Source organism: Python bivittatus, unplaced genomic scaffold (assembly GCF_059951505.1).
Source record: "Python bivittatus isolate LINGU-HERP-01145 unplaced genomic scaffold, Pbiv_v1 ctg000080_np1212, whole genome shotgun sequence".
Taxonomy (NCBI): domain Eukaryota; kingdom Metazoa; phylum Chordata; class Lepidosauria; order Squamata; family Pythonidae; genus Python; species Python bivittatus.
The window spans coordinates 88100839-88128750 of record NW_028277035.1 but is presented as its reverse complement, the minus strand read 5'-3'; the positions used below and the strand labels follow the sequence as shown (position 1 = coordinate 88128750).

At 39.9% G+C, this 27912-nt stretch overlaps 1 protein-coding gene across 8 annotated transcripts in view; it reads left to right on the top strand.

Moving 5' to 3' along the window:
• Positions 1–280: 280 nt before the first annotated feature.
• Positions 281–27912, top strand: part of MGAT1 (alpha-1,3-mannosyl-glycoprotein 2-beta-N-acetylglucosaminyltransferase) — a 40406-nt gene continuing 12774 nt past the window's right edge. Inside the window, exons 1-2 of one of the 8 annotated variants that reach the window (XM_007431304.3) lie at positions 281–398; positions 1215–1735. The gene's annotated coding sequence lies outside the window, so the exon portion shown is untranslated. Of the gene's footprint in view, positions 399–537; positions 1736–1950; positions 1988–18766; positions 19011–27912 lie in introns of those variants that run through there. The other 7 variants (XM_088134534.1, XM_025168603.2, XM_025168602.2 and 4 more) reach the window with 7 other exon arrangements.

Here is a 27912-nt window from a genome sequence, read left to right as displayed (position 1 = left end):
CTCGGGAAGACTGCCGGGCGAAGATTGGAGTGCTCAGAGCAGGGAGGCGTGGCTACGAACCTGACACTTAAGACTGCTTTTACGTCATTCATATAAATATTAGACGTAAGAAGAGAGGAGATGCATCGCTATTAGGAGGGGACGCTTTGTGACGCCTACGCTCTGGGAAGTGGGCGTGGCCTATTCATCGCCTCCTCAGAAACAGGGGAGGGGGAGAGGGCGTGGCTCCTGTGGAAGCCCCGCCTCTACGCGTACATTACGTTCGGGGGTGCGGTTTCAGCGCGAGCGGCGGAGGGCGGGGGGTGGGACGGCTGGTTGCCATGGGTTCGCTTCCGGCGCTGCCAGGCGGAAGTGGCTGGAATTCTGGTGCTAGTTGGTGTCTGGCGTCGTTGCCTTCGGTCAGTGTAAGCGAGGGGGGAGGACGGAGCAGGCGGGAGTCCCGTTTCTCCTGCCCGCTCGCAGGAGGGAGGGAGGGAGGGAGGGAAACGGCTCTCAGAGGGAGAGCCTGGCCGAGGCAATTTGGGGGAGGAACCGGGAGGGGGCGCGGGGCTCGTGGACCGCAGGAAGCCAGTTCATTTCCTCTCCAGATAATTACTGCCTTATTTAATAAAACCTGTGGCGAGGGAAGGAAGAGGCCCCCAACATCGCTGAGAAGAGGAGGGCCGAGCCAGCCTGTGAACAGGCCCCGGCGTTCAGTTTTCAAAGGGAACCAGTGAGGAGAACTCCCAAAGATGGGTGTATTTGTATAAACCACCGCAGTATTAGTAACATAGAAGAACATGAGGAGCTGCCTAATACTGGGCTAGAGTATTGGTTTATCTAGGCCAGTATCGGCCTTGCTGACTGGCAGCTGAAATGTCAGTGGAGATCTCTCCCAAACTGGTATTTGGGTATAAATGTGCGTGTGTGTGTAATAGATGCGTGTGCATCCCTATATGAGAAAGAAAGCGAGTGGTGTATTCTTTCTTACCTTAAGACTCAAGATGGGATGGTCAAGAAACTCTTGCTTCCATTTTTGGATCATGAAAATGTCTTGCTGTGCCTAAAATTTTAGATTAGAACTCTTGTTATGTGAAGCAGAAGAGAAATATTGATAAAAGGAAAGCCTGAAGCCTAACTGTACTTCTGGAATTAGCATTACTAGTCAAATCATATGGTAGTAACTTATCCCAAGATCAGAAATGTTTTCTAATCTGGATTTATGTGTTATGCAGGGCATGTTGGCTGAGGCTGGAACAACTGGAAGGACACCCTGTGCAAATAGTTTAAATCCAGAAAATTTGTGTTTGTTTGAGTTTGCCTTTGAAAACTACTCCATGGACACATATGGATTTAAGTTTGAGGGCATGATCTGAGGAGACAGCCAGGATATGATAATGGGACATTGTGACTTGTGCACTCAGCGGGATTTCTACTGTAGAATGGACATCTACTTTATGAGATGGAAAATTCTGTAAGAACCTCAAAGACTTGACGGGAATTACCTTGGGAATCAAAAACCAAGCCAAGATCCCTGCAGTAGTGTCAGGGATTACAGGAATACGTTTTCATTCTTCCAGCATAAGAAGATCTATCTAGGCAGTTAAAGAAACATCACTCATTTTGGTTTATCCTTTTGCACTGATTCTTTAAGAAGCAGCTTTGAAGGGGGAGGGGGGTGCCAAAAGACCCCCCTCCCCCAAGAGAGGATTTTAGACTGGCCACTCTACACCTGTGGAACAATGATATTTACCAGGTGAGATTTATTATTGTGGAATGGGATTGGGTATAATTCATTGAGTTATTTCATTTATGACACACTCAATGGGGTTGTTTTTTTTTTTTTTTTTGGCATGTCAGTGTTCTAGTCTATTTTCTGCATTTTTAGTATGATTATTTTAAGTTTCTAGCCCTAGGAGCAGCATCTCTTAAAAGCTGACTTCTTGCTAAACTCCTGATTATTCTCTTTAGATATCCTTTTGTGTCTAATTCTCTCCTAGTATATAAGGTAAGTTAAGTTGATTGATGTTTGTTTGACTTTCATTTATTTGTTCTTGGGTAGTGTTTCAATTTAGCTTGGTGTTAACGGTTCTTTAAATATTTGATGTTTCTTGTAAAAGACAGGATGTGAGTTGTTTTAATGTTGCCAGCACTTGAACATTTGCATGTAGAACTTGGGCCTCCAGGAGATAGCAATAATTACTGTAGGAACAGTTTTTATGGTCTTATAGAGTGAATGTGAGTTATTGAAGAAATGCACACCTTTTCCCAGTACAAATGATGATTATAAAATCTGGCATGATTCAGAGCATAAGAACAGGAGCTGCAAACACATTTTTACATTACAGTTTCATAAGGGTGCTTGAGGGGAATCCAGGAATTAGGGCTGCGTTGGTCCTAAAAGTACTTATGAAAGAATATGTCAGACCTCTTAGCCAGCTAGACAAGGAACTGCAATAGACCTCCAAGACACCAAAACTGCTAAGTACATTTATTGTAGCATAACATTATTTAAGTTAATGAAGCATTATGAAAGGATTCCAGCCCAATTTATGATGAAATCAAGGTTAAAATTCCTGTGCCTCTTTCTCCTATGTGTTCAAGGTAATGGGCTAAAAGCTACTTCCTTTTAGTTAGGAGGGACAATTTGTACCTGTCTCTAGTTCTGGTAATGGACTGATCTGATATCAAGCTGTTTGCTTTTAACCATATGAGAATCTGCTCTCACAAATTTGTCTACTTCAGTGCAACTGATAAATTGATATACTGTAGTAATTAATTTGAGTAATCTCAAATATGCAACACCTGTGCTTAAATACACTATACTGTATGTCTATTCAACTATACAGTGTATGCTCTGTAAGTTACTGGTTAGTTGTTAACAAATCATGATGCTGAATTTACTTCGGTGATAATTGGTTAGGCTGGTCCCCCTGAGAGGTTTTAGCCACCCCCTCAATTAATATGTTTACCAGGTGCTTATTGTGAATACTGGATTCCACCTATCCCTGACTCTGCTTCTATTTATATAATCACATAGAGTAAGAATCCTTAGTTAAGTTGTTCTTTTAAACTGCTTCAGTTTAAATGAACTAGAAAGGAAGAAAGCATTATATTGGGCTGGTATCTCATTCTCTTCCCACCCTTGCCTCTTAACTATTCAGTCGGGCTTGATGGTCCAACTTTATCTTTTGCTAGTTTTTTTTAAATATTGACTTCTTCACATATAGGGACATAAAAGCTTGGGGAGAAATCATATGTGATCTTTTAAACTTTTTTTAATTAATATTTTTTAAAGAAAACGAGCAAAAGGAGAAAAGAAAAAATTGGTACAGAAATATATAAGTGGACAAAGGAATGATGAAGATTGTACAGTTAGTGCTCAGTATATCTTTGATTAGAAATCGACAATAAAAAACATTAAATTACGTTTAAGCACATTACATTATTTTAACAATGTAAGAAGGAATTTCAGTCTCTTGAGTTAAGAGCCAAAATCTCCACTATTTCTTGTTTAAGAATACGAAAAGAAAAACTACTAAAAAGATTATAGATAAATATTAGTTTCTAACTGTCCCTTTGTCACACTGCCTAATGTACAATATTTATAGACATTTAAAAAATTTTGTGTGGTTGAAATCGGTCAATTCTTTTTCCCCTTAAATTTTTGAATAGCTGTGTATTTCTTTCCAGTACTTTCGGGGTTTTTTTACACGTCTACCACATTTGATAAAATGTGCCTTTAGTCTCATAGCATTTCCAACATTTGTTACTATAAGATTTGTCAATCATTGATGAGTTGTATACCATCTATAAAACATTTTGTGCCAGTTTCCTCTCAACTTATAACTTTAATTTAACAGATTAGAGTAAATTTAATAGATATGTTCCATAATTCTTACCACTGTTGTGTTGTGACTGTTTCTTTAAAGTTTAAAACATTTTATTATGCAGTTTTTTATTTGTTCTGTCTCCATGTCACAATTTATATATATGTCCCAGTAGGTGGTCTTGATTCTGTATAAACATTTCAAATTCTGTCTTATTGCTTAGACGCCCTCCCTCATTTTTGAGGTCAGTTTTATTCTTCCAGAACAAAATGAAGAAATCATGTGTGATCTTAAAGATTCTGCCCCATGGCTAGTCAATTCAGTATGAGGGCATATAACTACTTCCCTTGCATGCAATTGAGATTAACTGTTTTGGCTCAGATATGAGGTATGTTGTGGATGGATCCAGGAGAAGCTTGTGTCTCAACAATGACTTGTGTTCAAGGAGGCCTCTTTTACTGTCAGAGCTGCAACTTTAAAAGGAAAAAAGTCTGTGTCTCTCTGTTTTGCTCAATCTGCCTGAGCTATCCAGTTCTTCCCTTTGTCCATGGTTGCTAAATAATTATTTGTGTTTTTGATAAGAGTGTCTACATTCCACAGCAACACTGCTGCTCCAGGAAGACGTCACTGTGTATTATAAGTAAATAAACGTTATGACCTAGTAGGACCACACAAAAAAATCTTAACAGCCTTTGTAAGAATATTATTAGCTTTCTGGATTGGCCCAAAGTCTATTATCAAATAGACTCTAGAAAGCAACAAACAAAATATGAAGACAGTCCCCCCCCCACTTCTTCCCAACAACTAGCGGTCAGAGTTATGCTGCCTCCATATGTGAACTTCCATTTAATTATTAGACTTAACCATTAGCAATGTTTATTCATAAATTGGCTTGGCCTTAAAAATTAAACTAAAGTTCCCTTGATTTTGACTGTTGTGATGAGCCATGAGGTGTTGTGGTTTATTGAACAAACTTGATTTAATCTACTGTGTGAATAATGGCCATTATATACTCTCTGAAGCTATGAGATTTAGAGTTCAGCAAAAGCTAACTCAAATTCAGAGTTCTAGGAATGCCTGCATGTTCTAGAGAAGTACTAAGAAAGAGCCAGTTTGGTGTAGGGAATAAGGTGGTGAGCTAGAAACCAGGAGACTGAGTTCTAGTCCCACATTAGGCATGAAAGCTGACAAGGTTACTTTGGACCAGTCACTCTCTCTCAACCCAACCTACCTCACAGGGTTGTTGTTGGAGGAAAATAGGAGGAGGAAGGAGTATTATGCATGTTTGCTGTCTTGAGTTACTTATAAAAAAAGTAATAAAGATAAGTTATTTAAAAAAAACTAATTTCATTAGCATTAAATATTGAAAGCCATTTCAATGAGATTGTATGGCTTGGCAGAATGTACTGAAGAAACATTGCCAAGCTCAGAGATTTTTGCAAAGCTAGAAATCCTGATGGGTTATGTTGAGGTTTCACAATTGGCATTCGATTACTAATAAAGTAAGATAGGATTAATATCTGAATCAGTGTTTCTCAAACTTGGCAACTTTAAGATATGTGGACTTGAACTTCCAGAATTCCCCAGCTAGCATTGAATTGAAGTCTACACATCTTAAAGTTGCAAAGTTTGAAAAATACTGATCTAAATGTTTAAAGGATTGTAATGCTGTGTAATACATTTTCATATTTTTGCTCAACTAGAACCTTTTTCTGGATAGCCTTGGTGCAAATACTTTCCCTCAGCATAACTAACAATTGTAAGAAGAATAGGAGGAAGAAAAAAATCCTTTTTTGGAATCCTGAAGTTCAGGAATAACAGTAAATATAAAGGCTGCTCCTTACCACAAATGCATTTGCCTATGATAATCCTGACTTCTAGGGCACCGTTTCTCAACCTTAGCAATTTTAAGATACAGGTAGTCCCCAGTTTAAGAACAACTTCTGTTCCCAACATCTGACCTTAAGTTGAATTTGTATGTAAGCCAGAACAGTATTATTGTATAGTACTGTATAAGTAGTATTGTGTAATGAACTTGAACCATTGTGTATTTAGCTTGAATCATTGTGTATTTAACTCAAATTTTGCTACAAGAGGCTCTGTTCTTAACTCTGGATCATTTGTAACCCAAGTGTTCTTCACCTGGGGACTACCTGTACCTGGACTTCAACTCCCAGAATTCTGGGAGTTGAAGTCCAGACATCTTAAAGTTGCCACGGTTGAGAAACACTGCTCTAGGGCAATGACTTGTGTTACCTTTGGCCTTAAAAATGACTGCACAGTATTTGTGACATTGAGAAGAGGCAAACTTCCCCTTTTTCCTTCTTCACCTCTCAAAAGGGATTTAAAAAAGAAAGAAAAGAAAGCAGAGTTCAGCAGGTCATTATGCATACTGTAAAATGCTTCCTCTGCTAGGCAGTGATCTGTTTTTCTCTGCCTCCTGACAGTAGCCACACAAACAAAAAAGACTTGTGGCACTGTAGCAACTAACAAATACATTACCTTGGGCGTCATGAGTTCTATGTTGTGATTTGTGTTTCAATCTTTATACTCTGCCTGGAGTCAAGGATGCGAGCGGGGTGGCCACACAAACCATTTAAATAAATAAAAGTAAAAAAAAAATTACACAAACTTTTGTGGGATATATCTATTTCATCAGATGGACTGAATTTTAGGTTTATTGGTATCTTCTGAGACAGGGGAGAAATTGAAAACAACTGAGGTTATAGAGAAATGCAAAAAGTGCAGCCACTACAAACAGTTTTCTTCTTGATAGTGATTGACAACACTACTGTTAATGGCTGTTGCAGAGATTTTCCTGCATTGAGAAAATTGTGAATCCAGTTAATGTTATCCTCCTTCGTGCTGCCCGTGAAATGGCCTGGTGCGATGAAAGAAAGTTTGACCTGTATTTTACACATTCTCATTTGTCTCCTCACATCTGCAGGATGAACGTACATTTGTACTTTCTCCAAACACATTTTACAAAATTTTGCTAATCACTTTCCTGATCCTCAGCTAATAAGAGGCAGAAGTATATGGCGCTGTTCAGTGCATTTGCAATCCCAGTGCAAAGTATTTCCTATGTAGGTACTGTGTTTTACCTCCCTTTTACTTCAGTACAACACATAGACACAACAAAAACACAGCCTGACCAGCTGGAATTTACTGGCTTTGCCTCACCCCTATTGACAGTCAACCAATTTAATAACATTCTGTCTGGTTGGCCCACTAAAGCTGTACCATTCAGTCTGGTTGTATATTTTTACACACTTTGTTCCTGACACTCTGTTCTTGTTTCTGCTTTGAGTTGCCAGTAGGAAAAGCTAGGTCATATAGCTAATAATTGGGGAAAGCAGCAAACCTCTGAAGAGAGTGTTGTTGGCAATTGGTGACAGATTTTAAAAGAAGTATGTCAGGATGGAAGAGTTTTACATGATGAATGCTGGCTGTTCTGTGGTTGAGCAGAATGGAGACCTTGACGTTCTGTGGCCATTGCTAACAAATGATCCAATCTAGAAAGAATGCCACTCTCCTGTGGGCATATTATATGGATATTTAGCCAAAATTGGAACATCGCAATTGATCAGCACCACAAGAAAAGTAGAATCTGGTGGGTATTAGTTACTTGTGATAGGTGGTATTTTTTAAGTATCACATTCTTAGTGAAAAATCTTAAAGGCTTTTAATGTTCATGAGGAAGGCATAGTATATCATTTGTAGTTATAAAGTCCTGACCTGTTTTTAGCAGATACAACTGTCTAAAAACTTTTGCAAGTGAACTGAAATAGAATTGGAAGATTTTGGCATTGTAATTTTTAATGCTTCCACTCTTGATAGTGGGGGAAAATAACTCAAATATATAGTTAAGAAATACTTTCACAGCTAGACAAAACATCAGATATTTCCTCAGCCTCACTAGCACGTACATTCAAGAAGTAGTTGCAGTGATTTGTCACATTGCATGAATCATCGCATGCAAGAATTTTGTTATCTAGTTTAGAATGATGGTTATGAACAAAAGACATAAGGTAGTCCTTGGGTTACGGTGGCAGTTGGGACCAGGATTTCCATTGCTAAGCGATGCAGTCATAAAGTTCAACACCACATGACAGCATCACTTAGTGATGGCAATCCCAGTCCCAATTACTGTCATAACCCCAGGACATGTGGGTCGTTAAGTGGAAAGAGGCAGGAATCCCAGGTAAGGAGCATGGGGGTGCCGTACATGGGTTGGAGGCGGCCTTGGGAGGACTGGTGGAGGCTGCGTGCAGGTTGGGGGAGGCCTTGGAAGGGCTGGCAGAGGCAGCACGGGGGCAGGGGGGTGCTGCAGACAGGAGAAAAAGCAAGAGCAACTTATGGAAGCGACTTACAACCTTCCCTGCTGGCTTCCCCATTGAGTTTGCTTGAGGGAAGCTGGCGGGGAAGGTTGCAAATGGCGATCACGTGACTAGAGCTTGCTGCAACTTTGCAATCACAAGCTGGGCACCCAAGTGCCCAGCTCGCCATCACGTGACCAAAGGGGTGCTGCGATGGCTGTAATTTTGAAGACCAGCCATATGTCCATTTTTTAGCACCGCCATAACTTTCAGTGGTCACTGAATGAATGGACATAAGCTGAGGACTATCTATGTTAATTGTGTCATAAAACTACTTCTGAATTTAATGTTCTAAATGCTAATTATCACCCTTTTAGCATCTGTGTCCTTCTGCAAATTGCAGATTTTGTACCAAAAGCATTTGTCAGTGACTTTCTTAGCATCACAGACCATTTATGCTTACTGTCAAAGATTTTCTTTCATTTTTGCCAGTGGCATTAAAATGAGTGAGACAAGCAACCAATTTCTCTTGATTCCTTTTACAAGTGTCTTGGAACATGACATTCTATTATTCCTATTGCCTCCATAATTACATAATTTATCAAAGTGACATATTTCACATATCCTCTAATTTTTCCCCACAGCAGCAGCCCAGTGAGGTCAACAGTGAACCTCTGTGGCTAAGAGATATGCTTGAACTAGTCTACCAACTTGAAATGGTTGCTAACAGATTAGCAGTTCTGACTTTAGTCCTAAAAAAGAAAATCAGTGCTTTATTTTTTAATTATATTTATGCCCAGAGAGCCTTTCAGTCTTTCCCTATCCTCCCATTTTTATATGGATCTTTTTTTGCTTCCACTGTTTATACAGGTAGTCCTTGTTTAACATCCACTTGTTCAGCAACCATTCAAAGTTAACGACAGCACTGAATGAGAGGTACTTACAACAGGTCCTTGTGGTTGTGGCTGTCACAGCATCCCCACGTTCACATGATCATGATTTGGGTGCTTAATGATTGGCTCGCAGTTACAACATTGCAGTGCCCCGCAGTCACATGATTGCCATTTGTGACCTTCACTGCTGGTTTCCAACAAGCAAAGTCAATGGGGAAACTGGCAGGAAGTCACAGATGGCAATCATTTGACCACAGGACACTGCAACCACGCAAGATTCACCTAACATAGCAACTGGGACTGTCAGAACTGCCATTGTAAGTTGGCATGGTTACATGATGTCACGCCTTAAACCGCGTAGCTTAGTGATGGAGTTCCCATTCCCAATAACTATCAGTAAGCAAGGACTACCTGTATCCCCTAGAAAATAGTCAATCATGAGATGACTTGACTAGCACTAGCCTGCTGTGTTCTCTCCCTCCTGTAAGCAGAGGTGGAGGAAGAAGATAAGGATGAAATCCCAAGTAAATGTTCACATCAGTAATTTCCTTTGAATTTGCAGCCACACATTATCATATGGTACCCTGCTCATGTGTGTATGTTATGTACATGGGGAACCATAGTAGGAGAAATGTATATAGAAATATTAGGTGGCATTAGGTGGAAGAGGAGGAATCAAGAAGCAACATATTTCTGTTCGTCAGTCATGAGGTTTTAATGGGTTAACAGATAGATGGAATTATTGAGACTTGTGTATAAATAGTAAGTGTGTGTTTCATTGCAATCTTATTTTGGTTTTTTTTTTCTGATTAGTTTAATTTAAATAATTATGTGACTAAGCTTGCGTATGTAAATAAGTAGAAGGTGTGTATAAACAAGTGTATCCTAAGTTGTATGTAAGTATTTTTGATCTGTGATCTTTTTTTAAAAAAAAAAAACTAAGCATCTCAGTTTGAGGTATAACAAGTAAACTTTCTGCTAGATTTCTGTAATGTCTTTTTTCATGTTCCATCTTCTGAAGATGCATGTGGAGATCATAATGACACATCAGGCTATAATGGTGATAGTTGTTTTTTCAAGAGTTGAATAGCATACCTACATTAAATACAGTGGAACCTCGGTTTACGAACTTAATTCGTTCCATGACTCTGGCCGCAACCCGAATTGGTTGCAACCCGAAGCAAATTTCCCCATAAGGTTCAATGTAATTACCGTTAATCCATTCTGGCATGGAGGACAGGGAGGCGGCTATTGCTTGGAGGGAGAGTCCCCCTCCCTACGACCACGTGTCAGGGGCGGAAAAATGGCCGCGGACCACGTGTCGGGCGGAAAAATGGCCGCAGACCACGTGTCAGGGGCGGAAAGATGGCCGCGGACCACGTGTCGGGTGGAAAAATGGCCGCAGACCACGTGTCAGGGGCGGAAAAATGGCCGTGGACCATGTCACAGGAGGGAAAATGGCCGCATATCCTGTTTGTACCCCGAGGCGGAGTTCACAAGCTGAAGCAAAATTTTGCGGCCGGAGCTGCTCGTAACCCGAAAAGTTCATTAATAGAAGCGTTCATAACCCGAGGTTCCACTGTACTATTAAAGGACTTCTGGGGTTTTCTGAATTTTTGGAAGTATATATAAATTTGGCACACATGGCACCAGGGGAAGTCTCCTACAGTTTATGTTTCTGTTTAAAAATATGAGCATTTAGTGCCTGAACTTAGATTAAGACAGTACAGTATGTCTCATTAAAACCAAAGTTTGAGGTCACTGAGTTCATGTCTAGAGAAGTTGATGCAGCAATTACATAATGCATTTGAGATGTGTGATTTATCGTTGTTATATAGTTTTGCAAGAATGCATGAGTTGTGAGATCTTTCTTGTGAAAAGATCCTATTTCTCACAGAAAGGCAGATAAGAGTTACCACATGGCAGGTAAGTTGAAATGAGTTGGATGTGACCCTCAAGCACATGAAAATGCTGCTGGGATGTCAAATACAGCTTTTAAAATGCAAATTAAGTTGTATCGTAGATGAAATCCTAGGATATACTTTCTAAATGACACGTTAAATCTGCGCATAACGAAATAGAATGAAACCTTTTAGAAATCTCCATTTCCAAAAATAAAGTGAGGATTCTCATGTTTGAGTTGTTGGCATTAGGGTTTGAACAATAAATATAGTGACTTCATCCTGAGTTCAGTGCAAATGCCAAATATATCTTTTTTACATTCCATACATTTGAAAGCATCTAATGTACAAAAGAGCATTAGGCTTTTTTTAAAACAATGCTGTTATGGTATTTTATTTTTCTCCCAGCACAATAGCATCCTGCTGCAAACCACAATGCTGTTTATACTTATTTCATTACCATTGCTTAAAAGAACAAAACATCACAAAATAACATTGTTTGCAAACTTTCTTGAAGCTTCAAGTAGACAATATTTTGAAGATTGTTGGCAAAATGCCTCATTACTTCAAAGACTGCCTTTAGTGTTGGATTAATTCTTTTTTCAGTAGTGCATCATTAATGCTCCTAAAAAGGGACAACATACATCAAGGAACCAAATCAAATTGACTTTCCAATTGATTCACAAAAGTTCCTAGCCCATGAATAGTTTTACTAGCATTCTTTTGGGATTTGGGCAGCTGAACTGGAATCTGAAAGCCACTGCTTGCTCTTTATGCAAAATCATCTTTGTTTCCCCACCTGGAAACAATTCTTATTCATCTCTATCAACTAAACAAGTGACTTGCCTACAAAACTTAGCAAAGATATCTTCAGAAGTTTGTTATGTGTGTATGTGTGCATCAGTCTGTTAAGCTACCAAGAAGTTTGCTGTCATAGGGTAGAAAAGATTTTCACTCAGAAAGTTGTTGTTTAGTCGTTAAGTCGTGTCCGACTCTTCGTGACCCCATGAACCATATTGCGCCAGGCCTTCCTGTCCTTCACTGCCTCCCTGAGTTTGCTCAGTTTCATGCTCATTGCTTCAGTGATGCTATCTAACCATCTCATCCTCTGCTGTCCTCTTCTCCTTTTGCCTTCGATCTTTCCCAGCATCAGGGTCTTCTCCAAAGAGATCTCTCTTCGCATTAGGTGACCAAAGTATCTGAGCTTGAGCTTCATTATCGATCCTTCCAATGAGCAATCAGGGTTGATTTCCTTTAAGATTGACTGGTTTGACCTCCTAGCAGTCCAGGGGACTCTCAAGAGTCTTCTCCAGCACCACAGTTCAAAGGCATCAATTCTTCGGCACTCAGCCTTCTTTATGGTCCAGCTCTCACTCAGAAAGAGAAATGCTAAATTGGAAATGACAAGTTGAACCTTGCTGATTCAAAATGAAATTGTTTAAGTTTCTTAAGTGGTTGAAATGAGAGTAGACATGTTAAAATGAGTGCATTATCTCAGCAGGTGTCTGTCCACAATGACGTAGCACCTTTCAGATTTGAACAGTTTCAGGACCAATTATAGTAGTTTGCCTGAAACTAAAACATGCACATTTGCCTATGGACCTCTAGCACAGGAAATGCTTATGTATTCTGTTTAGTATTATCTGTTCATTTCCTAGATTGATATGCTGCCTTTAAGAGATCTTATAAACAGAAAGATAGCAGACACTTGACATGCTTTATTAATGTATTTTTAGCTGCATCCAGTTGTAAATGTTGGCTAGGGTCCCCAGAGTCGCACATGTAAGCAGAACGTCTGAGTGTGTTCCACTTGATCAGACTTGGTTTCATTAGCCTCAGAATTATTCATGAACTGGAGGAGGCAGTATATCATGAAGCCACCAACTGTGTCTCATGGCGGGAGTACCTAGTCCAGAAAAATTGTTAAAAAATAAAACAGATGTGGCCTGAAATAAAATGTGGTACCTTCCCTCCTCACAAAGAATCTGTCTTATTAAACTCTATGAATGTTGCCTTTATGTATGGCTATAAATCTGTTTCAGATGTTCAGTCTCTTATGCCATGTTCATAGCCCCTTGCCTTGCTATTATGAGACACACGATGTCCCAGACAGAGCAGATAGGTGTCAGTGCCTTGTCAGTGCTTAGGGATTTGTTAGCAGTTTCTTTAACACCGGGGATAGGGTGTAAAACAAGACAGTGAGTGGCACAAGCATCATGTAGTTCTGAACTCAGAATAACAGTCTGTCTGGTAGGTTGGATTTCATGCATCTAAGAACACAGTCCAGCAACTTTTCCTCGTTTGTACCTGTTTTCCCAACTTAGAATTATCACCTTGGGCAGCTTTATTGACTACTCTTACAAAAGAATCAATATCTTCTGAAATCTTAAAAGTTACCAGATTCATTGTGTCATGAGCTAGACCCCACTTCAGGAGGTGCAAAGACCATTGTCTCTGGTTACAGTAATTGTCATTGGAAGGAAGGAAAGAAATTGGATGGAAAGGCTCTGAACTTGAAGGGATGTTCACTGTAACATTTATGTAGAGCTGTTAAACATAATCACTTTTCATAATAAAAACAGAATAATCAAAAGAGAGCACTCATGATTCTAGGTCAGCATATGCTGGAGTCTTCTGTAATAATGTTACCTGAGTAAATTTATGGGGTTCTCCTAGATAAATTATAAGACTTTGCTTAGTTTCTGGATTTGTTACTGATGCCAAGTAACTACGATAAAAAGTTTAAACCCAGGACAAAGCTGCTTTTTTTTTTTTTTTTTGCCGCCTCATAGCATTCAGGCACCTCCCTGTTTGTTTCAGTCAAAACTGGATTTGAATTTGGCACTTGGTTAAGAGGAACAGAGTACCCCTAAAATATAATGGTTTCTACAGCCCAAAGCCAGTCACACAATTTGGCTTAAAGCTGACAGGTGTACAAATAGAGTGACCAGAGAGCTTCTGAAATAGAAAGTGTGATCTTCAAGTGGCTCTAACAGCTTTTTTTTCTAGTGCTAGAAACTCCAGTCCTCCTTATGCTTGATGGTTTTGCTCAACTGAAGCCAAATTGAGTCGTTTCGTTTCTGTTTTCCATGTGGCGTCTTCAAGAAAGTGCTAAGTGGTTTTTTTCCACTCAGCAGACAGGCTAGGCTGCTTGAGGAATGCAGAAAGCCTATTCTTTGAGCACATACTCTCTCTGCTTTGCTTCCCCTTATCCTCTTCTTAAGATAGAAATGATTCTAGGTTTGTGGTAATACTTTACACTAGATTGTTTTACACTTAATTCTCCCAGACCTGGCAGCTGGGAGCCACAGGTAGGAAATTGTGCAGGAATAATAAAATTCAGTAACTACAGGAGGAGTTTCAAGAGAAGGCATGCATTTGTACACCTTTGTACAAGTTCTTCATTGTTGACTGCATAACTCTGTGAAATTATAAGTTGGTCCACTGATAGTCTTTCTACTTCCACCTTTCTGTTAAGGATTTGGGCCATCTCCCTCCCTGTTGTTATTTTTAAACATTTTGGGGTACAGATAGTCCTTGCTTACCAACCATTTGTTCAGCGGCCATTGAAAGTTATGACAGTGCTGAATAAGGAGACTTACGACCAGTCCTCAAAGTTGTGGCCATCGCAGCATCCCCACAATCACACGATTACAGTTCAAGTGCTTGGCAACCAGTGCACATTTATAGTGGTCACAGTGTCCCACAGTCACGATTGCCATTTGCAACATTCAAAGCCAGCTTCTGACAACCAAAGTCAATGGAGAAGCTGGCAGGAAGTCACAAGTCACAGTCACATGGCACCACGCTTAACAACCATGGATGATTCGGTTAACAACCATAGCCAGAACTGATGAACTGCCATCGTAACTCGGGCACAGTCACATGATTTTTCACTTTATGACCATGTTGCTTAGTGACAGAGTTGCCAGGACTACCTGTAATTGAAGAATATGCTGCCCCTGAATGTGGCACATCAAGATGATGATAATTTATTATTATTTTCTACCAATTTTAACACTGTTGAATAAGCAGCTCAGAGTCTTCAGAAAGGAAGCAGCATGTAAGCTGAAGTAATAAATGAAAACACCATAAGCAGTAAAAAGTACAGATAAAACAAGCTGTTATAATTAAGATATAATAAGCAAAAAAACCCCCTGTAAATATATTTCAGCACACATCCTCTTAGACCTTTACATGAATAAAAATGTTTTCCCTGGTTACTAGAAGAAGAATGGAGCCAGTCCTGCTTCCCTTTATTTACATGGACTTCCAGAATCTGGAGTAACTGCCAAGAAGGCCTACTTTCAAGTCCATTTAAAATGTACCACCAGCGTTAGTGAGAAAGGCAGAAGGTCTTCTACTGCAGATTCTTAAAATCTGGGTAACTCATATGATAGAACTGTGGTTGTAACAAATATGTGTTACGGTAGAAACAGCTAAGGCACGATGATTATTATGCAGGCACATCTAGGTGTGCTGTCCAGAAAATTATTTTCATGAAGGATTGCCTCATTTGGGCAAATTTAAGTGTGGAATCAAGGTATTATTCCATTACGAGACAACCCTGTGACCCAGTGGTTCCTTTTGAGAGAAAGGTAGTGCAGTCTGATGTGACCAGAATGAACATTAAATTTTAGGCTGACCATATTGTTTTTTACCCCAGTGCTGGATGGTCCCATGATCATCTAAGAAGAGTATATATCATAAATAGAAAAATAATTGTAGTGGGAAACAAACTTCAATAATAAGTCAATATTATTAACTAAACAGATAAACAGGATGACCAAAGGCAGGCAAAAAAATAATGGGAGCGGGAGCAACTTGTGACCTCCTGCCGGCTTCCCCATTGACTTTACTTGTGGGAAGCTATCAGGGAGTGTTGGAAATCAGGATCATGTGACCACAGGGATGCTGTAACAGCCACAACTTTGTGAATAAAACTGGTCTGAACATCATGGAAATTTCAATTCCACAGGAGTAATGGGTCCTGGATTTTCTACACATTCTTTAAATTAGCAGATTTTAGGTACCTTGATTCAAAAATTGTTCTGGTATAATGCACCATTTGGGCTAACTTGAGGGTACAAAGAGATAAATACAATGAGAGTTTTAGTAGTGTATAGAAGATATTGATAAGCTAGAAGACTGGAATTTCCTTTTGCCATCAGTATTTGTGGATGACATGCATTGGATTTGGAGATTTTAGTATTGGCGACTGAGCTGAATGTGTGTTTCTCAGTGTTGTTTTGTTTAAGTGCCTTCATTCTAGAGTTGTAAGACCATTGACTTCTAGACTTGTGGAGGAGACACAATCCAAGTGTGAGGAAAGTACTTGACGTAATTTGGATAGTGGTGAGTAGCTTGTTCTTAACAGATGCTGCATTTTGAATTGAAGGGCTAGTGGTATCAGTTCTGCAGGAGAACTTGCTCTAGAACTGGTCAAGATATGGACAATTGGCTAATTCTCTCTCTTTCCTTCTTAAGCAACATAGACTTTGGAAGAGCTTTGCCCTTACAATACATCCCAGCTGCACATTCCTTTGTGTGAGCCAAAATGTAAGCAAACGGGACTAAGCAGCTGAGGTGGTGGGAGAGTCCTGCCAAAGCTCTTTTACTATTTGAAGCAAGTAATGGTGGGCAGAAATTCGAAGAGCGGTTTATTGATGTCTGAGGTTGCACGAAAGATAGTGGCTTAAGGAAGGGGAAGTGTTTTCTCTTGAAGGTTAGAATGAAAACACTTTTGGTCAAATTGAACTGTCAGTCTTCTGCTTCTCTTTCCCTCTGTATTTTCAAGAAACCAGTTGTGAAAAGGAATGCAGAACTATCTGTCCTCTCTGGAATCAAATAATAGCAGTTATCTCTCTGGATATCCTTCCTGGCCTTCAAGCCATTCTTCCTTCCTGCCTAGTCCTGTGGAATGACATGCTATTCCTGTGGTCAGAAGACATGTGATATAGCAACCTGATATTATAGAAAGAAAAGAGAATAAATTAAAAATCCATGATTTGAATCTTTGCAGGCAGCAGTTTCCATGGTTCTAAACAATTCACTAGAACTACATCTCTTCTCCTGGATTTGTAGATGCTGGTTTTCTGTTTTTTAATTCATCCCAATATTATACAGAATATCAAGCAAGTTGAAGCAGAATTCTCTTTCCCATTAGTGATCAAGCAGCTATGTTGTAGATGGAGGTGGATTATCTTATCCTAATTTTATGTCTGGCTTTCTCCCTGTTCTGTTGCAGACAGAGAAAGAAGAATTTTGATTTATTCCAATAGAAGCCAACTTAATTAAGAGGACACAAAGAAAGTTATGTTTTCTCTGCATTCCAAATCTCTTGATAACTGATTTTATGGAATTGTCTGGAAAGCAAAACCAGATGTAATCAATTTAGAAGTGCTTAACATGAACAGTAAATACTGAAAAGACATATTCACTTCCATCATCTGTGTACAATTAAACCTTGTCCTCTTAATTAATTTGGCTCCTAATGGAATAAATCAAAATTCCTCTTCTTTCCCTCCCACCCCCAAACAACACTTTTAATTGGAGAGGATTTAAAGTAAGCCTAAGATTGCTTATAAAATTAGGCCTGTACAGTGCTCAATTCCAGAAGGGTGCTTTTGTGTTAAGCTCTTTAAGACAGTTGTATCTTTTCCAGGAATTACATGGCAGCTGCAGAGTGCAACTTTACAATCCCAGGCAAGACACAGCTGCTTTAAAGAGTTGCAGATGGGTGCCATGTCCATGCTCAGAAGCACCTTTTGGGGATTAAACTCAAACCACTTCATAGCTCTGTAAACTCATCTGTCACAGAACTTTAATACACATAAACTATGCTAGGTGTGCCTTCCCATTCAGTCAGAGCTCATTGTGGTGGCGGAAGAGGCAAAAACATATCCCAGCCCTAATGTCAGCGGTGCTCAGGCTAATCCTTCCTCTACCTCCCAGTCCCCGTTCCATTACAGGACTTGGGTAGGGTGGCAGGAATCAGGATCCGATCCCCAAGAGACCTAATTGTTTTGATTGATTTCCACCCAGTTCTGCTTTTCCCATCCTGCATCCTGTTTATTCCTGAGCAACTCTCCCTTTACATTGCCCAAAAGAAACAAGCAAACGGTTGGGAAGAGAACAGTTAATGGTTAACTCTCTTCTGTGGTGAAACGTGGCAGCAGAAATTAGCTCATTGTGGTCTTTGCTTGCTTTGCTAGCTAATCATCTCCAGGAAAGCTGTTTTCTCTACTAGAGTCTTTTCTCAGCATTTTTAACAGTCATCTTCTGCCGGTAATTTGTGTTAATCTTTTCACTGATACAATACTGTTAGTACTAGCCCCACCCGCATCCCACATGCACTGCTAACAAGAGAGGAACCCCATTTGATTTTCAGATTGGCTGATTGCACCTTGATAAGGAACTTGTCATATGATGTAATAGCAGGAATTAGAATCTGTTTCTTGTTTTGATTTCAGTGGAATTCCGGTGACTAGGGTGATATCAATAATAGAAGTAAAAATCCAAGACTTCATCTTTTCCCATGTTAGTCCGGGCAGCAATTCTAGGATGGCAAAGGCCTAACTGAAAACACAGCCGGACAAGAGTGTGAGAGCTTGTCTTAACATCTTCAGCTGCTGTATATTTCTGTGAGGGTTTGCCTTACTTATTCTGCCATTCGCATTTCCCTGCGGCTTTGGGTGTGTGAGATTTAAGCCGCCTTCTGTCTTCAGGTTGGAGGGAAGAAGAGGCCCTGACTTCCTGACTGAGAGGGCTGTCCTGTGCAACCTCTTAACCCTGCCCTTCCTCCCCCTCCAAGGGAGGGGTCATGATTTCTGACTTCCCCTTGGGGAAGTGAAACTAGCATACAGGGCTTCAGACTTGGCAGGGCAGCTGATCCAAGTGTTGCTTGCTGTTTTACTCCGTATCCCCACACAGATCTGACAGAGAGCAGGAACTTTGCTGCCTTCTTACAGTTGGAAATTGGATACTGGTAGGAAAGATTTTTCAAGCGATTAATACTGCCTGATGGACAGCGGCTTCATAACAATGGAACAGAATGGAGAGCGGTAGAGGAAAGGGCAGAAGAAGCAGGTAAAGGCAGAACAACAGCAGAGTATTCTTGAGCTGGATTTATTTCTGTGTTGGGGCACAGGGGATGTCCCCAAAGTACCGTAGGCTTGATAATCTGCTCAGCATGTGTTGATTAAACAGGTTTGGAGAGAGAGAGAAAAATGCTGGTACCAAGTGTATGACAGGGATATGGTGATGATGGTACAAGTTGAACTTCTGTAAAAGTTTGGTGGTACAGAGAGAAGGCTTAAGGAACATTACAAGCAAATGTTTAAAGTAGCGAGGTCCTTTGAATATCTATAAAATGATCGAATTCCAGCTGTACTCAGTAATTCTACGGCACCCAAACATATTATAAAGAACTTGGTGTATAGGGGCGGTATAAACAGTCATGCATGTCTTAGGTGGTGAATGTGGCTCTGTGTTAATTAAAATTGTTCACAAGACTGTGTAAAGATTTGTGAATGTGGGCATAATCGTGAAAAACCTGACTGCAAAGCTTTATATTCAGGTGTGGACTTGGGCTGCTGTGGCAGACTGTATACATATATCTTTTTTCCTTTAAAAGTAGCATAATTTTCTAGTGGTGCTCTGTAAGTTGTGGGCATTGTAATCCCTGCTGCTTTTGTATGTATTTGCCCTAAAATGAGTATTCAGAACCATTGAGAACCTGAACAGATTCTTTAAGGAATTGTGCTAGCGAGCAGCTCTTATCACACCAGTCCACTTGGTTGCATTCGTTTAGGGTGATGAGAGTTAAAATCTATTACCTTGCATTAGGAATAATGAAATTAGATAATGTGTTGGTTCTTTTCAATAAATCCAGGTGAAGTTTTATTCTCTGAAGGTGACATTTATTTATAAGAATATTTGTATTCAACACTTTCCAGTCTTTTTTGCCTTGAAATGGATTATAAAAAACCGTTCAAGATACAGTACTTACAGTATAGGCTGACTGAGGCTCAAGCTAAGTCATGAATGGGCACTGGTTTTTCATTCCAGCTTGGCTACTCCCTGCTAGTGTGAAGTGCTAAACAGACTTGGAGAGCCCTGTTCTGTGCATTGTCGAATATTATTTATGAGAATTGAGAATGCTCCTTTGGTAAGAGAGAAGTAACCTAGAGTTCTGGTTTGCACATTAACACTAAACAAGCCATGGACGTGATTTTGCTTAGTTACACCCATGAGAGACAGAGCTGAGCAGGAATGATTTAGCAGTATCACATGCTATGTGTTTATAATTAATCTTTCCACATTCTGGCCCAATATAATGTCTGACTATGGCACCAAGTGACATATTCTTTGAAGTTGTGCCATAATGGTAACAAACTTGTGGCTCCTTCTGGGCACTATCCATGTGTGTAGAAGTATAACTAGAACTCAAGGTTAAAGGGTGGCCCATGCTGATAGCATGCTTTGCGAGTCTATCCTGTGATAACTTGCTGATAGTTGCTATTTATTTTTTGTTGCTATTTGCTGAACCTGACGTACATGGTACCATTTTGGGTAAACTGACATTTGTAAGTTTCAGTGCTTTTGGTTTTCCTTCCAGATTGAAGAACTGCAGTTAAGGGAACACATCTGCCTCTCTCTCTCAATCTCTCCACATCTTTCCTGGATAGCAAACCAGAGAGCAGGACTGGGTTCCTGTGGATATAAAACAGGATGGAAGAGGGAGTTTCCATCAAATTTAAGCTGATGCTGCAGCTGCACCAAATTCCTGAACGGCCCAACTTAGTTTATTTAGCTTCACTAAAGTGTGAAAACACGTTTTATTTTCTCTGGGTAGGGCAGCAAGCTATCTTAACTGTCCTGATGGGCTTGACTTAGAATTTGCTGAACAATTTTTTTCTGAAACATGTCTGAAACACCCCTAGCCAATTTTATTCCTGTCAAAGATGTTAATGTTGTTAACATATTTGAGGGATGTTATCCTCAGTTTCTTATTGATGTTCAGCTTTCTGTTTATATATGGACTGTATAATCCCAGCCAAGGATAAAGGAAGTTGTTATCTAAATAACAACAAATAACTAAGAGAATTTGAGTTTGATTAACCTTGTGCTTTACAATTTTCTCAGTAAGCTGTTTATTTTATTATTTAGTCATTAGATTAAGATTCCTAGAAACATGGAGGAAATATGTTCAGATCCTCCATAAATGCAATAAGAAGACCCAAATACAGTTCAGAATTTAGAAATGGCTCCCTAACTTTCATAGAGTTTAATTCTAATGAAAACAAGGTGAGTTGTTAGAACAGATTGATTATTTATTTGTTAGATGTTCATACCATATTTCTTTCTTGTGCCCAAGGCAGAGTACATAACATTTTATTTATTTTTTCCCTGCAACAGCATTCCTGTGAGGTAAGTTGAGCTGATAGAGAGTGACTGATTAGTCCAAAGTTACCCAATGAGTTTATGTGGCTGAGAGTGGAGTTGAGCCTGGCTCCTCAATGATAATCCAACACCTTGACCACTGTATCACCCTGGCGTTTCTTGATTACTTGAATTTCATCCCACATTCTTTAATTTTAAGGGTTGGAGTCCTAATTGCTTAGAACTGTGATATCAATCTAAAGTAATGTTTCATGAACCCTTTTGTTGAGGTACTGATATTAGTTTTTTTGATAATGGGAGAGAATTGGGATATTCATAGTCATTCCTCTTCCTAGAACACTGGAAACAACAAATAGTTAGGAGCCCTTTTTTCTTGCCTGGTACAAAGGTGCTATACTATCAAGAATGTTGTTTGTTGGATCCAGGGCCCTCCTGGATCATTAAGGTGGCCAGGGAGGTGACTTGTAGTTGGGTCCATGCTGTGGTGGTAGGCTCTTTGAGGGAGCCTTGAAGGAGATGGGAGTGCACCCCCTACTCACCCAACGGTTTTAGATAACTATTATCCTATGTTTCCTAAAAAAGGAAGGTTATTGAAAATATGGTTTGACTGTAATTGCAGAGGACCCTGGAGGAAGCAGATCATCTAGAAAGGTTTCAGTTGGGCTTCAGGCCATGATTTAGTATGGAGACAGCCAAGATGGAAGTGGTGCATCCATTCTCATAGTCCTTAATATTTTGATGGCTTTCAATACCATCAACCATAGTATCCTTCTAGATTGGTCCGGGGGTTGGGAATTGGGGGTGCTGTTTTACGGTGGTTCTCTTCCTTCCTTCAGAGCTGATTCCCATCATTTTTGGCTGGTGGGGAGAGCTCAGTCTCTAGGCCCCCAGGTTTGGGTTTTGGTATCATCAGTATGCTGATATTAACTGTATTTTTCCGACTATAAGACGATACTTTTTTCTAAAATCCTTACGCTAAAAATTGAAGGGCGTCTTATTCAAGGAAGTCAGCCAAGGAGAGAACCGCGCGGTGGCAAAACTGCTCATACTTTGTCTCTGCAAACGGGCTTCCTCCTATTGCTAGCCTCCAATCACGAGTGAAATAGCTTGAGTCTGCAAACAGACTTCTTCCAATCACGAGCCTTATGTAACTGACGTCAGCTGATGCTGAACAAACCAATTAGAGGAAATCTGTTTGCAGAGACAAGCTATCGGCAGTTTCACTTGTGATTGAATGTAATCAGTTATGCAAAAGAGCATGGAAATAGAGCTGCAGAGAGGCGGTTTGGACCTCCTCCCACCGAGTGTATCAGGTAAATGTTAACTAATTACTAAATAAAAATGTGTTCTGCACTATCTTTAAAATATTGATTTCTTAATTTTGGGTTGGAAAAGTGGGGGTCGTCTTGTACATGGGGGCGTCTTATTGACGGAAAAATATGGTATTCAGTTATATCTTTTGATTCCAGCCCAACTAAGTGAGGCTGTCAAGGTTCTATCCCAGTGCTTGGAGGCTGTATAGGCCTGGATGGGGAGAAACTGACTCCGACTCAATCCTACCAAGAGGGAGCGGCTAGGGATTTAAGGGCCAACTGGATCTGGGAAAAAGGAAGACTTTTGCACAACTCCTTCTGGTGTGTCAGTTGCACCCTTTCCTGAATCAGGAGGCCCTTCAGACAGTCACTCGTGCTCTACTCACCTCACAGCTTGACTGTTGCAATGTGCTCTACATGGGACAGCTCTTGAAGATCATTTGGAAACTTCAGCTGGGTCAGAATGCAACAGTGCAGGCAGTTTGCTGCAGTATGCCCATGTAACACTCCTGCTTCATGAGCTGCACTGGTTACCAATTCAGGTGCTCCTCGTTTAGCAACCAGAACTGGGACTGACAACTCAGTCATTGAGCAAAGCGGTTGCTAAGTAAAACTGCAACTGTGCTTATGATTTTATTTCAGCTTTCCTTTGCTTTAGAGACCTGCAAAGGTTGTAAATGCGAGGATTGGACTTTTTCAACACTGTTGTAACTGCAAAGGTCACTAAATGAGGCAGTCACTAAACAAGGACTACCTGTAATGAAAGCTATCTACATGGGATAGGGTCTGGTTATCTGAGGGAATGTCTGTCTCCCATAGTGTCTGCCGTGCTGGTACGAGCCAACGGCGTTGGCATGCTCCAGGTCCCCTCGATGAAACAGTGTCATCTATTGGGACCCAGGAAGTGTGTCTCCCCTCTGGAATAAGTTCTTCCTAAGATCTGTGTAGCTCCCACCCTTATGGTGTTCCAGAAAGCCTTAAAGACCTGGTTGTTCTCTCACATCTTGGGCTAAGGTGGTTGGGGCCCCTGTTGGATATGATGGAATGGGTTGATGTTGTTGGCCAGATTCATCATATTGTTCTCTATTTTTTTTCTCTATTTTTCTCTAGATTGTATTCCTTATTTTGTCTTCTTTTATTGTGGATTGCCCAGAGTCAGTCTGAAGTTGGGCAGTGCCTAAAATTAAATAAATGAATAAATAAAGCAGTAATAGTGGTTTGTCTCAATGTTCAGAATAAATCCAGCTTGAAGTATGTCTGAGGTTAAAATCCAGCTATCTCAAGGTGGAAGTGCATATGTATGTATATGCATATTTTAATACATACAATAATAATTCAGAATTCTTCATGTTTTTTGAGGGAAGCATGTGGTACAGAAACAAATGCTGTATTTTAAAAGAAAAGTTATGAATCAAAGGAGCAAAAGAGAAATTGGCCTGTGTGTGCTCTCGGTTCTCTTTGGAGACCAGAGTTTCCAGCCTGAGGCTTCAAGCTGGAGCCAGATGAAACAGGGAGAGCCCAGGACCTGTTGACTTCCTTTCCTTTTTAAACGAGGCCAGGGTTTTCGGAACTGGTTTAGCTGCCACAAACTTTCCTCTGACAGCTTGATAAATTCTTTTGATGTTGTAGAGTAGCTATTAGTCTGGCCCAGTGTTTCTCAACCTCAGCAATTTTAAGAAGGGTGGTCTTCAGCTCCCAGAATTCCCCAGCCAGCTTAGTTAAGCCAACTTCTTAAAGTTGCTGAGGTTGAGAAACTCTGGGCTAGCGGTAAGACTCAGAGCATGAGCTGCTCGCTTCTCCTAGATGGATTTGTCTGGCCTTTCATTTCTCATGAATTCATGAAGGTTTGGCTCCTTTATTTTACTCATGTTTTAATACCCAGAACTGTCCTCTTTCTAGAAAAAAAAAATCTCAGTGTGTTTTATTTAAATTGTGCTAAGTCAACTTCTGTGGAAAAAAAAAACCCTATTTATTGAGTAAGTCAGAGTGAGCGTCTAAGACTCTCTTGGCAGTGGTTGTCCTCTGTTGCTTGGCACTGAGGCTTACAAGATTGCTGTGCTCTGCAGTTCTTGTAGGAAAAAATGACTTGATTTTGTTGTGATCGTGTACCCTCTATCTAGTCTGGCTGTACTGGCTGGAACTGGGATATTGTTTATCACTTGATTTAAAAAGTCTGATGATCTTCAGGCTGGAACTCCAACAGGGGTATATGTGAGAGAATTATATTACGCCTTGCTGAGTTGAGATTTGAATCTTATGAATTCATTCGGCATGCATTTGGAATGTTTTTCTTTTAGTAGGGGTGGTTTTAATGGGATGCTGCATTTAGGTACGTTTATTCAGCTGCAAAAGGCAGAATTCTGTGTGCTGAATAAAGGTTGCAATAAAGATGATAAAATTAGTACCCTAGCTTTGTTAGAGATTCTTAAGCACTCACTAGGGATGAATAGATAAAGCATATGTAATTTTGTTGCTATTATTTTTGCATTCTGGGCACACGTTCTATACCATTTTCACATCTGTTTTTAAATCTTCGTGAAAACCATTATTTATGTATTTTTTTAATTAGAGAGCTTCATAGAAAATGTGAAATGTAAAACCAAAGGATAACAGGGTTCTGCTTCATGCACATTTGAGAAGTTCAAATTATTTTGCTTTGCGCTAAAATATAAACCAGACATTTGTAATTATCATCCTTAGTTTTCCCCAAAATATGGAAAGAACTTTCTGCCTCTTATTTATATAGAATTGATAATGATGATAGTGTGATTTGTGGGATGGGTGAGCTAATAAAACATTTAATACTTTGAAGTTTGGAAACTTATATGCATCTATGACAGTGGACTCCACTGAATGTAATAAGATTTATTTCTATGTGAAGCTGTTAGCTAAAGTGCCGTAAAAGACACTTTAGCCATTTTATCATTTCTTCATTAGATGTAGGGGTTGAAAATGAATAGTGGAGGAACCATTGTCTGTCTTGCAATGAACTCTCGCACAAGTATTTCAGTTGAAAATTTGAAGAAAACAAAGTCATCTGCATTGGTGTGGACACCCTTGTCTTATGAAGAACTGATCAAGAAATAAACTGGCCAGTGGACAATTTTGGGGCAGGGGGAGGCTGAGCAGCTTAATTGCATGTCATCCAGAGCAGAACTTTCTTCTTTTACAAACAATCTTTTATATCAAGCTGCTCAAATCTTGCAGCATTATGGCTAATGTAGGCCAGGTGTTATAGACATCAACACTATGCTGGCTGGGGAATTCTGGGAGTAGAAGTCCACACATCTTAAAGGTGCCAAGTTTGAAAAACACTGCTATAGACCATTGTTATCCAAGCCAGCTCATATATTTGTGTGCTATATCTTGTGAAATCTGTGTTGAAATTGTTAGGTTTCCTATACTTTTGAAGTAGTTGATTCTTAATTTTAAACCTGGAAGGTTTTTTCCTTGCCATGCTGCCTTGTTTGTACCTTTTCCCCATTTCCACTTTTGGGGTGCTGAAGTTCATATAAAGCATAGGGATAATAACAGTAATTATTGACAGAAAGTAGAGTAAAAATGTAAAGTTAAGCAAATTTTGTAGGTTTCTAAACTGCCTATGTCTTTGCCATCAAAGAGTTAACAAACTGACATGGCAAAAGCAGAAGTCAAGAAAAATCCAGATCTCATGGTTGTAATCTGAGTCTGCCTTGGATTAGTGAATAACCTGTCTTGGTTTTAAAGCTGTCTTGTTCAAGTTAAGTCTTTCAGTTAGAAAGTACTGAAGCTTCCAGGTAGCTTACACATTAAAGGTCCCAGGCTTGCTCTTTGACATCTCCAGGATCTTACTTAATGTGTTTTAGAGGACCGACCAATGTGCTGCTTTGTTGTGAGACAGAGGTAATCAGCCTGGTGTCCTCCAGATGTTGATGATTTCAACTCTCATAAGTTGCAGCTAAAATGGCCAGTAGAAACATATTGTAGGAGTTCAAAGTCAAAGCACTAGGAACAATGAGACAATGTTCTATCTTCTGTTGTGAACAGAGCTGTGCCATAATTGGAAAGTAGTAGTATGCGTATTAGAGAGGGAAAAAGAATTATTTTGATTTGTAAATCTCAGTTTCAGAGTAATGCCCAAAAGGAATTGTTGTCTCTGAGATTTACTGAAGCAAAAATTTGTGATTGTTCCTAGGCTCAGTTGTCTCACATTCTGTAAATTGACTATCTTTGTAGCCATCTTATCCTTTGTAGGCCAACACACTGATTCTACTATAGGCAAAACTTTTGTTTAATGAAAACATAATAAGTAATTGCCTTTTGAATTCTGAAGGTTTTGGTTTGGTGTAACATTCTGGAAAGGCAATAGTAATATTGAAATTCTGTTTGTCAGCACATCCTAATCTTTATTTTGCAAGGCATATAGAAAAACACAATTTCCTGTTCTGAAAAGGAACTGTACTTTGTTTTTATTAAAGGAAAAATAGTCCTGTTGGGAGTTCAAAAAAATACCATAGCCTCAGTTAGTTGCTGCTGCTTGGATAAATTTCAATTGATTTAAGAGGAGGAAAAACAGAGTCTGATCCACTTAGACCATTGGTTCTCAACGGGGCCGGTGGGAGGATGCTGAGGGGCGGTGAACTTGTTTTGGGCGGTAGGGGGGCGATGGGCATGTTTTAGGCGGTAGAGGGGCGATGAGCATGTTTTGGCATTCGAACTTAATTTTAAAACTCCCAAAAAAATTTATTAAATCGATTATCCGGTTTACACCATTTGTACCAGCAATAAAACGAACTTACACGACGGCTGCTTTCACGCACTTCTAAGAATGGTGAGACAAATTTGTATTCTAGGTAGGATGACCTTGAAGAACTCAACACTACGATTCTTCTCCGATCCCAACCAGCACAGCGCATGCGTCAGCTGTTTTCCCGTGCGATTAATCGCAGTGCGTGCGTCAGCTGTCTTCCCGCACGATTAATCGCAGTGCGTGCGTTGAGCGTCCTTTCAATATGAATGTTTGATTTGACCCGTGTTTCTTGAGTTGTTTTTCGTTCGCTTCATTTTTTTTGCATTAGTCATTTTAATTTTAATAAAAGGAATGCAATTACCTTCCAGGGCAAAAGTATCGAGTTAAATCGAACAAATTTGGTGTGTAAGTCTACTGAAAAAAATTACTTAAAATTTTTGCCTTTTATAATTCAGTAACTCCCCCTCCCCAAAGGGTGGCGTTGAAAAATTTTCCACTCCTTAGGGGGGGCGGCAGCTTCAAAAAGGTTGAGAATCACTGACTT